Genomic DNA, 12,324 nt, shown 5'->3' with positions numbered 1-12,324 from the left:
AATATGTAATCATTTCTGGACCCTACATATTTTAGCTGCATCTACTCACATTTTTAAGTGCTCTGAAACATACCTACCTTGCCCACTGGTAGGTGTTGTCAGACAATTCAAATTAGTTATGGTGCAGTGACTTCTTAAAGAAAATTATAGTTTCAACCATATACTTAAAAAAATAGACCTTTTAAAAATTGTTAGGTTTTATGAGGTTTTTAATTATTTTAACCTCACATTTCAGCATAGAAATCTTCTCCACTGCCAAGTTAAATCTTCAGAAGAAAATGAAAGATAATTATCTTTTTACATTACATGAAAATTAATGATATCATCAACACTTACTATAGAAGTTCTTTCAAGAAGTTAACCCATTGCAGTGTCTTAATTTGAAGTAAAAGTCTATTTTAAGCATTTGTCTATGAATATATAATTAGAATTAAATCAAGGTTTTCCCCTTATGCTATATTCTTATAAAAGGTATTTCAAAGGAAAAATAATGTGAATTAATACATAAAACTCACAATCTAAAAGAATTTTACTATATTACTAGCTTGGTTCAAGTTTTCTGCTTCCAGAATTTATTCTGGAATAAATTAAATATAATATTTAGGTGAATAAACAATAGACATACATATGATAAACACTTTTTCTCAACTGAAAAATAAGGGTAGGGCACAGTGTATCACAGACAATCAGGGAGTCTTGTACATTTACCGCCATTATTGCCGTGTTTGCTCTTTAAACACCTGCAATGTGGGCCGAGCGCAGTGGCTTACGCCTGTAATTCTACCCCTCTGGGAGGCAGAGGTGGGCAGATTGCCTGAGATCACGGGTTCAAGACCAGCCTGAGCAAAAGCGAGACCCCGTCTCTAAAAATAGCCGAGCATTGTGGGGGACACTTGTAGTCTCAGCTACAGGGGAGGCAGAGGCAAGAGAATCTCTTGAGCCCAAGAGTTTAAGGTTGCTGTGAGCTGTGATGCTACAGCACTCTACCAAGAGCAAAAAAGTGAGACTCTGTTTCAAACAAATAAATAAATAAACACCTGCAATGGAATAGACACTGTCATGTACACTTTTACTAATTTTCTCTAATGCTTCATCACTAGTTCGAAATTGGTCTTACTCTGTTTACTTATACATGAGCAGTAGACTCATATACTGTATAGAGGGAATAAATATATGGAGACTAAACTGTGTCAAACATCTTGGCACAGTAAAACGTGAGTGGAGATTCATGTGTGGGTCAAAAATTATCTTTTTCCTCTAGATTATGATTCCAGTACAAACCATAAAATTGTCCAAATTAAGTTTTATTCCCCACATGTGACATTTTTCTACCTTTTTTACCATGTTCCTTGTGGTCCCTTCAGGCAGAATTTGATTCAAGAAAGAATGGACCTTACCATTAAGCTTAAAGAACTTAAGAACTTTCTTCTTACAGTTTTATTCCCTAACACAAAGAAACAACAACAAAAACACAAGAATAAAGGAAATGGAGGGAACATAAAATAAACGGTTTAACATATCGTACAATTTTCAAAGTGTAATTATAGAAGGTTATTTTAGAGGTTTGATTTTCCAACATTTAACTCCACCTCTTCAGCATCTCCATTCTTTAAAGAGTAATTATTCTCGTTCCATCAAATGTTGGCCATGCATACTTGTTCAGGGTTGGAATCCCTAGTCTTCTGGGGTGGTGGCTCATGCCTACAATTCTAGCACTCTGGGAGACCAAGCCAGGAGAATCAGCCTCAGTCAAAGCAAAAATAAATAACGAAAGTAACTTTACATATTCTTGAGCTCAGGAGTTTCAGATCAGCCTGAGAAAAAAGCAGGACCCTGTCTGTTCTAAAACTGAAAAAACTAGCCAGGCATGGAAAAACTATGCAGGAGGCTGGGGCAGGGAGATCACTTGAGCCCAGGATTCTGAGGTTGCTGTGATCTGTGATGCCACAGCACTCTACCTAGGGTAACAGAGTGAGATTCTAGAAAAAGAAAGAAAGAGAGAGAGAGAGAGAGAGAGAGAGAGAGAGAGAGAGAGAGAGAGAGAGAGAGAGAGAGAGAGAGGAGAGAGAGAGAAGGGAAGGGAAGGAAGGAAGGAAGGAAGGAAGGAAGGAAGGAAGGAAGGAAGGAAGGAAGGAAGGAAGGAAGGAAGGAAGGAAGGAAATAAATCTCTCTAGTCTTTATTACCTAAGTAGACTATGCCTCTCCCCCAAAGCAGCAGCTGAGCTGATGTACCCACATATATTTAATGACAGGGCAGCAGTAAGTGTTTGGATTCTGGAACTTTAGGGAAGAATTAAAAATGTTGGTTAAGGTTTTACTTTGCTTTTACTATTATTTTTTCTTTTAGTTTGCTTTTCCTGTTCTGATTGGCTTTGGTTTTAAACTCATCAGGAAGTACCTTGGCAGAGTTTGTTTTGGGAGAAGCTTCTGGTCATTTCTTGAATTCCCTAAGTTATTCAGTTGTATTATAATCTACCTACTTTGATATGATAGAATTTCCTCTGATTCCCCTACCTCTAAAAATTCACAGTTATTCCATCATTTCTTGCACCCAAATACAACTCTTCCATACTTCTGTCACTGGCCTAATACAGGATCTTGTTATTTCTATGCTAAATGATTGAAAAATAGTACATAATAATATTTTATAGTGAATAAAAATATTCTTTTTTAACTGAATTCATACCATGTGCTAAATATAAGGATGGGTATGGATTGTGTGTCTGGTATGTGGGATATTATCTTGTGGAATTTATATTCTCCAAGGAAAAACGTTGAACTGGTGTTATGGAACGTCACAAGTCATTAAGTTTAGATTTCAAGATATCTGGTTGATTTAACAGACAAGTTCAACTAGTCAGACACATGCTCACATTTGCAGAATTATCAATAATTTTTCTTATTAGTTCTGTTAAAAATTTTCCACAATAGGGTGGTGCCTGTTATGAACATATGCCCCATATGCCGGAGGTGGTGGGTTCAAACCCAGCCCCGGCCAAAAACTGCAAAAAAAAAAAAAAAATTCCACAATAATACTTATAGAGGTACAGGCACTCTTCAAACTCACCTAGTCCTTATATATGGAACCAAGGCTCTAATTGCAGTGTTCTGTGATCTATTTAAGCAAAGCTATGCAAAATGTCACATTGAACTCTGAAAAATTAAAATGTTAAAATTTTTATGAATAATTGCCTAATTTGCACATTCTGGGGTTTAATTCGAATGCTGTACTGATTATATAAGCCTTTGAATAATTCATGGATGGACCTTCTCCATTACCCTGACAAGCAGAGTTCTATATTGATTCCAAAAAGCTGCCTTATGACAATACTACCTACTATGATTGGGGATGCAATACTATATTAATTATTTTTTTAAGAAGAAAAAGAATTGAAGAAGAGTACCTGAAGAAAATTAAGTGAAAAATTTCTGTTTCAGATGACCTTTATAAAAACACACATAAAGATATCTTTGTCATTTCTTTTTTCTACTGATCTTTACTATCCACTAACCTTACGAACACTGTAAATGTGCATCTAAATTTCTTTATCTAACAGAGAATCAAGATAAAAATCTTGACAACACAGTTTACTTTATAGGCTATAATCACGGTTTTTATTCTCTAATGGAAGAAACCCTACAGGTTACTTGAACTGTTACAAATTAGATACACCATATAGCTTTGGAAAATTCTCAAAGTCAGGCCAATAGATGCATAGATGATTCCAAAAATCCATCTGTCATTTCCCAGAAAATACCCTCAAATTATTCTTTAGAGGTAATTGCCTTTACCAGTGATCTTCCTATCACCTAGATTCAATTTTCTTAGCATAGCAGGGACACCCTTGCACCAACAGAGATCAACATTATGGAGAAGTATGATCCAGCACAAAAATTTAATTCACTTACATGTTGTATAAAATATTTTATAGATATCATGGCCTAGCTCAGTGGTTAAGAATACAGGCTTAGAGTCAGACTGCTCGGGGTAAAAACACACTCTGCCCCTTACTTGCTCTGAGATCTTGAGTAAGTTATTTAATCTCTTTGAAACATTAGTTTTCTCCTTTGTAACAGGTAGAGGAAGATGGCATTAATATCTGTTGTATATGTTTTGTTCAGTTGAGAAATATGAGACAGCCTATGTAAAATTAGCATGCTAAGTAACACCTATGTGTATATATATTTTATTTCAGATTAATACAGGTGTACTAATGTTTAGATTACATTATTTTCATTTCTAAGGTAAAGTGCAAGTTATAGTTGAGCCCTTGAACTTTACCTTAGTAAGGGAGGTGTGCTGAACACCCTCTCAATGTGCACTTTCGGCGAGATTTCACCAATCACCTTCCCTCCTTTCCACTCCTCTCCCCTCCTCTCTCTCCCCCACTTTAGACTATACCTGCATTTTTCTTTCATGTGGGTGTGTAGTTGTTTATACAGTGGTTTCAAATCAATATTGAGTACATTGAATACTGTTTTTTCCATTCTTGAGATACTTTCCTAAGAAGAATGTGTTTCAACTCCATCCAGGTAAACACAAAAGACACAAAGTCTCCACCTTTTCTTATGTCTGAACAGTCCTCCATGGTGTGCGTGAGTATACACACACACACACACACACACACACACAGAGCATGGTCTGTTAATCCAGTCATGGTTGACGGGAACTGGGTTGCTTGCATGTCTTGGCAATTGTGAATTGAGCCTATGCAACATATAATAAGAGCTAAATGGAGTGATCTTTTGTTTTCTTTATTAATGTTCACATGCTACCTTTTATCTTCTAATTTTTATCTTTTGTGTTTTCTTTTCTATTTTGCAGGTGGAAGATGGTCTAATGAATGGCAGCCCTTTCTTCCTTAGTACCCTGTTTCCCTGAAAATAAGACATCCTCCGAAATAAGACCTTCTTACAGGAAAGATAAGACGTCTCCTGAAAATAAGACCTAGTGCATCTTTGGGAGCACACCTTAAAATAAGACACTGTTTTATTTTTGGGGAAACAGGGTAGTTCTTGATGTATCTGACCAAAAAATTCACCTGGACACTTTCAGCCTCCCTCTTCACCTCTTCCCTGCCCCCCAATTTTGATTCAATATGTCTTGGATGACAGAGAAGGAATCTGTACTTTCAAAAATGCTCCCAGATGATTTTCATAATAAAATGCTTCAAAAACCCTCTGCTTCTTTTCATCCTGGGCTGAAGGGGAACCATAAACATCCTAAATATATCTGCAAAATCTTGTGTGGTTTGGCATTTGCTCACTTTCCTAGGGGGGAACCAAAGGTTTAACAAGTTTTATCTGTTAAAACGTTTTAAATTCACTATCTCTACACCTGGAGAGTCAAAGAGAGAGTCACAAACTGGACGGGTATGAATCTGACGTCCTGTGTGAATTGTGTCTGCCAGTGGTAAGTGTTTTCAGGTTACATATCAAGAAACAGTATGATGAATAGCACCATCATTTATTTATTAATTTCCTTAATAAATTTATGATGTTTTCAGAAAACATTCCAGTGCAGCAATTTCTGGGTTTAGGAACAAGAATAGATTATTTTCTGTTTCCAGAAAAGATTGGTATTTGAATCAGTGGACTGAATAAAGAACCTGGTCCTTCACCAATGTGGCTCAGTACAATCCAATCCATTGAGGGCTGGAGTAGAAAAAATTGGGTGAAAAATGGGCAAAAGGGGAAATTCTCTCTCTCTCCTTGAGCTGGGACATCCATTTCCTCCTGCTCTTGGACGTCAGAGCTCCTGGTTTTCTGTCTGGCTGTTGAATTCCAGGACATGGTTCTCAGGTTTTGGCCTGAGAAGAAATTATACCACTGGCTTCCTTCTGAGACTCCAGGAAATCCGGACGTCATGGGACTCCTTAGTCCCCATAAGCACGTGAGTGAATGCTCGTAATAAATCTCCTCTGTCTATGGTCAGCCTTTCTTTGGTCTATTTACGCCCGAATCTTTGGTTCGGGCGTAAATAGACCAATGTAAATGAGAGAAATAAAGACAAATAAAATAAGTATAGAGAAAAAGACAAGGAAAATAAAGGAATATGTGTGTGTATAAAATTTAGTAACAAAGATGCAAAAAAGTAAAAGAGAAGAGAAAGAAATAGACACAGCATCTGTTTTATACATGAGCTACCACCACCAACAAAAAACGAATAGAATTTAACTGGAATTCTATCCCTAATTGTAAACATCTTTTTTGGAGAAAGGAAAGTACAGGATAGGTGTCACGATTATAATTCTACGAAGGCCTTTATTTCACAGCATCTATTGCTGAGGGCAAGTCTCTTTTTCGTTTTATTTGAACATTTGGTTTATAATATGCAGTGATCCATCATCTGTAAGAGAAATGTGCAGAAAGACAAATTGTACAGTGGTCTGACAAATCTTATTAAAGCAACATATAGAAGAAAAAAATTAACAGCTAATCCATTATAAATGTCAAATCCACAGTGCCACTTTCTTCATAACTATTCATTTCCATTTCTTTCTCATTAATTCTTAGTCCTTATGAGATAGTTTTCATTGGTGATCAGCCATGTATATCCACAAACTTCTAATCAAATATGTCACTATTCCCTTTCATTGAAAAGCATTATTGCAAAAAGTCAGTGAAATTTTTGTTTCCGTCTAAAAAAAAAGAAAGGATAAATATATACCTAAAATCAATCACATTGGTCTTGTAAGTTACAGAGTATTGAGAGGAAAACATTTCTTTTTTTTTTTTTTTTGATTTTAGACCATCTAATTAAATGGATTCTCAGAAGTAAAAAAGAAAAGGAAGTCACTATATTAATATCTGAAGAAAGTTTGTAAACAAGTAACTTACTTGATATTTGCCAGATTCTTTAGGGAGAAGAGTGATATTTAGATAATGATATGAACAGTCTGTTTATGGATGGTGATTATAAATTATGACTTTCATTTTTCTGCACTGCACTTTTTTATACTCTCCTTTCTTTTGCATCTGTTAGTGAGAGGTTATTCACCAACAGACATACATGTGAGGATATGACAGAGACAGAGACAGATTCATTCAAGATTTTTTTCCAAGGATAGTAGATTGAAGATGGACACAAATACTTCACAACTTTGACCACTGAGAAGAGGAATTTCATTTCCGTTCTCTTGATTTCAGTTTGGCCTTAGAAATTTGCTTGGCCAAAAGAATATGTCAGAGAAGAGGCTCGTCCATGTCAGACCAAGGCTTGAAAAGGACTGACAGCTTCCCATTGTCTTTCTGGAGCACATGGAAACAGTCCACTGACATTCCCATCTCAGCGAGGGCATTAAGCAGATGTGTGCATGAAGCCATCTTGATTGTCCAGACTAGGAGACTGGTCATCTCAATGCTACCAAATAACCTCTCTTAACAGCACTTGGAATAGATTTGTCCAGGAAATTCCTGCCCAGACTTATGACCTATAACCTTGTATTATATAATACGTGTAGCTTTATATACATGTAATGTTGGGTAGTGGTAAGTTGCTAAATTAGGTTTGACATATGGATGTTGAAACCAAGAAATGTCTTTCTGCTAGAATTATTAAACAGAGATTCCATGAACATGCAGAAATCTAGGGAGCTAAATGCATGTCCACCCATTGATTGAACTGTTATATTGCCCAATAAATTAATTCAGGTTTTAGTACTCACAAATTAAGGCTGTTTGATGTTATTTCTAGTATTTGCAATTTTAAACAATATGGTTTACAAATCATCCTGATAATCAGTTAAAATCCCCAATTTGATCAATAAATTGTAGTATATGTACACCATGGAATATTATGTAGCCTTAAAGAAAGATGGAGACTTTATCTCTTTATAATGTCTTAATATTTTATTCTTGTTAATTTTTTCCCCTCCAGGTAGATGTGTAAAACTGCAGTAATTCTTTTTCTCTTGATAATTTTTCTCTTCTTTCTTTTTTCTTTTTTTTTTTTTTAGGTCCACCAAACTTTTTCAGAAGCCCAGAGAATCTAGAGAACAGTAAGATTTCCAAAATCAAGTTTTAAACACAAAAATTCAAAGAAAGAACATATTAACTCTTACTTTAAATAATAATCAGCATAACTCAGTGACCTACTACAATATTTCCAATTCAAAAATCAGTTTCTTACCCTAATAATGTTTCAATTTCTAATCTGTATACAGATTTTCTAATCTGTATCTCCAATTGGCAGTTTTTCTATCTCCACCTACTTGTTTTCAAATACTTCTTTCTACTAATTTTAGTAAATCCCATAACTAGTAATGCAAATTGCAAAAAATGCAAATCAAACATATTTTACCTTACTTTCTTTTTCTGTTCTCTCTCTTCTCTTTCTCTCTTTCTCTCTGTGTCTTGTGAGACACAACACACCACAGTTATGAAACCTTACCAAAAATTATCTTTGAAATGACTGACATGGAAAGAAAAGAATCAAAAGGAGAGCGACATTATCCTACATGAATTTGTCCCAGATGGTCCTATGGTTTCTCATTTTGCGTGTATGATGCAACTTTGTGATCCCTTGTCATTTTACATACAAGTAAGGTGAGGCTTAAAAGAAATACATCATTTAGTCAAAATCACACAAATCAGATATTAAAAGCCAGGAGTCAAAACCAGTTCATTCTGGCAACCAAACATTTTTCATTTATCTGTACCTGGAGATAGAAATTGTGATGTACGATTCTGCAATCTTGATTGTTATTTCTCCATTCAGAAGGAACCTTAGTGTAAAATCACACAGAAATCTGCTGGGCATCTTTAATCTTGTCTCTCACACTAATTTTATTTTCTCTTTTCTATTTCTGTTAAATTATTAGACAAGCAAAGGTACTCAGTGCATCTTTAAGAGTAAAAGAGGAGGGGTAGGGTTGCATGCTCTTCAGTTTGAAAGACACTTGTAACTTACAGTGAAAATGTCTTCACTTATAAATTATAGTAGAGAAAATTAAAGTTGCTTACATTGTCATGTAAGAACTTAGAAAAGGACAGAAAAGTCACTGAAAATTCCTCATTTTTACCTATGTGCCGTTCTTAAATGATAGCTAGAATAACAAATGTGTTTTCTATGAGATAACTAACACACACGTTAGGCCGTGAAGTTGAATCTTATAATTTAAAAAGAGCACAGCAGACTTACTCTAAATGTGTTTCATTTGGTCAAAACAAATGAATTTAGATTAGCTTAACTCTTGTCGCGAATCTTTTTAAGAGATTTTATAATGTGTTATTAAGAAAGAATCGTTCGTTTCAATTTTTCTTGGCTTAAACACAACACAGGAAGATAAACTTTAAATTATAGCTGGAGATTTCTGTTTCCAAAAATTTTATTTTTGTTTCAATTTATATGTAAATTTATACCTAAAGTGACATACATTTATAAATAACAACAGGAAAAGTTTAATAGTAACTTCAAATACCAGTTTATGCAGAATGATATCCATATCCAAAATCAAAATAAAATACTTGAAACAGGACTTTAAATTCTTGCAACAATGCATTGTAGATAACAGTGAACAATGTGGAAACAGCTAAGCTCAAAAGCTTTGCAATCTCCTCTTACATAATTTATTAATTAAAGTTCACATTACAATGTGTGTGCACGTTACTCTCCAGGCATGCAAAGCTCTGAATGCTGAAAACTTTAATAAATATCAGTTTCTGACACTAGTTACCACATTAATATCTTTTACAGGCATCATTTCATTTTATTGCAGTCTAAAATTTGAAGCTCTCTGAGTCCAAAGCAAACTCTCTAGACCACTGTGACAGCCTTTGTTTAACATCCATTCAATTTGGTTTCTGGAGTTTTCTTCTTCCACCCCTATTTTTCTTTTACTTTGCTGATCTGGTGTTTCCTTAAAGTTTTTCACCTTTATTTAACATTTTCCTTTGTTTCTGAAACAGTAGCTTGCAAACGTAGATTGCTATCAGAACACTGAGAATTTTAGGAGAATGTTCAGAAACCTATCATCATGTTAGGAGTTCATAGTGGGAAACTTTTTGGTAAGACAATATATAAAAATATTAAGAAATAAAAATTTTAAGAGAGGATAAAAAGTTACAGAAACTAAGTCATATACAGATTATGAAAGCATTGGTGTAGTAGTAGGGAAATCATTGTGTTCTGCCATATTGAAGAGTTTTTTTATTGAATTTAACTAGGTAGTAATTAGTACTGATATATCTATATTGCTCATTATTAGAGGTCAGGTAAGTTGTCCTTTCAAGCAGAAGATTCTCCAAGTCCCTTAGTAACCCTGGGCTGCCCAGAATCCCAAGAAATGTCATCAAGAGAGACACCAGACTTGGAGGCATCTTGTGTCTCAATGCAATGCCCAACTCAGTAATGTCAGCTCGCTGCCTCTCTCTCTCACACACACAGTCTCTCTCTCTCTCTATCTATCTATCTTTATATCTACCTCTCTCCTAATCTTCTCTCCTCAATGTAACATCTTTTGGAGTGCCGTCAGACAAAACCAGTAGGGCCCCCTTAAACTAGTGATAATTGACCAAATTATTTGTTTGATTGGGGTATTTAGGATTTTTTTGTATTTTTAAATATTTTTATCTTTTATTTTGTGATCTCACAGATGATGATATATTAAAAAACTAAAATTAAAAATTCCCTTTTGGGTCAGGTCTCTAGTGATTTTCTAACAAAGAGTTCTCAGAATCAGCCTACTCACTAAAATTAAGAAGATGTAAATACGTCCTAAGAATGCCAGCTCTGTCCATACCATCATAGACTTTGGTCAAGAAGAAATTGGTAACAATTCTCTAGCCTTGAACTTAAAGAGTATTTGAAACTGCAATGCTCCACATGAGATGTGGACCTTGACTTTCAACCCAAACTATTTTTTATTAGTCTCACTTGTGACCACATTACTCTCACCACATTCTAGCCACGTCCACCTTCCCTCTGTTTTTCAGTATGTGTGAATTAATTCCTACTTTACAGCTTTGTGTCTAGAAAGCATCTTCGAGATCAGCGTTTTCAACCATTTTTATCTCACGGCACACTTGAACCTGTAGTTAAACTTCCACAGCACACTTAAATTACGTTGCTCAAAAAAAAGAAAAAAAAAAAGTTAAAAAAAGAATATACTTACTGTGCTTTGAACGTCTTTCAAAAATAATGTAATTAATGATCTTTAAAAATTTTGAGGCACACCTAAGATCCTCTCACGGCACACCAGCATAGACACAAATTTCCCACCCCACCCCCAGAATGGCTTTCCCTGACTTGATCCTCAAATCTACCTGAAATCTAGAGTAAGACTCCAGTAATACTCATCCCATCACCTGTGTTGTCTTCATGTACACACACGTTACTATGCTTTATTTATTTTCTCTTTCCCCTTCCATACACACTGAATTTAGTATCTAATCAGTACCCGGCCTGTTGTTACCCAGAAAGTTGACTGAATGAGTAGATTTAGTAGTAAAGAAAAAAAATGGGTGATATCTAAACTACAGCTTTAAACTTAGCATTTTTCAACATAATACATATTTTATAGATTTTAAACATTTTCTAAGAACAAATAAAATACATGATATCACCTAGCTACAAAAAGAAAACCTTACAAAAATAAAAAATAATAAGATAAAATTGAATGTTAGGCTGAGCACAGTGGCTCACGCCTGTAATCCCAGCACTCCTGGAAGCTAAGGCTGAAGGATCTCTTGAGCTGAGTGAGGAATTTGAGACCAGCCTGAGAAAAAGCTAGACCCCATTTCTACTAAAAATAGAAAAAGTAGCAAGGCATGATGGTGCACACCTGCAGTCCCAGCTACTAGGGAGGGTTAGGCAGGATGATATCTTGAGCCCAACTGTCTGAGGTTGCTGTGAGCTATGATGATGCCATGACACTCTATCCAGGGTGAAAGAGTGAGACTTTGTCTTAAAAAAATTAAAAAAAAAAAAAGGGCAGCGCCTGTGGCTCAGTCGGTAAGGCGCCGGCCCCATATACTGAGCGTGGCGGGTTCAATCCCAGCCCCGGCTGAACTGCAACCAAAAAATAGCTGGGCGTTGTGGCGGACGTCTGTAGTCCCAGCTACTCGGGAGGCTGAGGCAAGAGAATCGCTTCATCCCAGGAGTTGGAGGTTGCTGTGAGCTGTGTGATGTCATGGCACTCTACCGACAGCCATAAAATGAGACTTTGTCTCTACAAAAAAAAAAAATAAATAAAAAAAAAATAAATATCAGCTTGCTGAGACCTGGTGTCCAGGGTAACTCCATTGCTATTAGATCATCCTGTTTTTAGTATTCCTAATACATTACAATGACTCACCATTGGACCCCCAAACTGGGAGTTCATG

The sequence above is a fragment of the Nycticebus coucang genome, chromosome 1, assembly GCF_027406575.1.
Source record: "Nycticebus coucang isolate mNycCou1 chromosome 1, mNycCou1.pri, whole genome shotgun sequence".
Classification (NCBI taxonomy): domain Eukaryota; kingdom Metazoa; phylum Chordata; class Mammalia; order Primates; family Lorisidae; genus Nycticebus; species Nycticebus coucang.
This window is presented reverse-complemented; position numbering follows the sequence as displayed.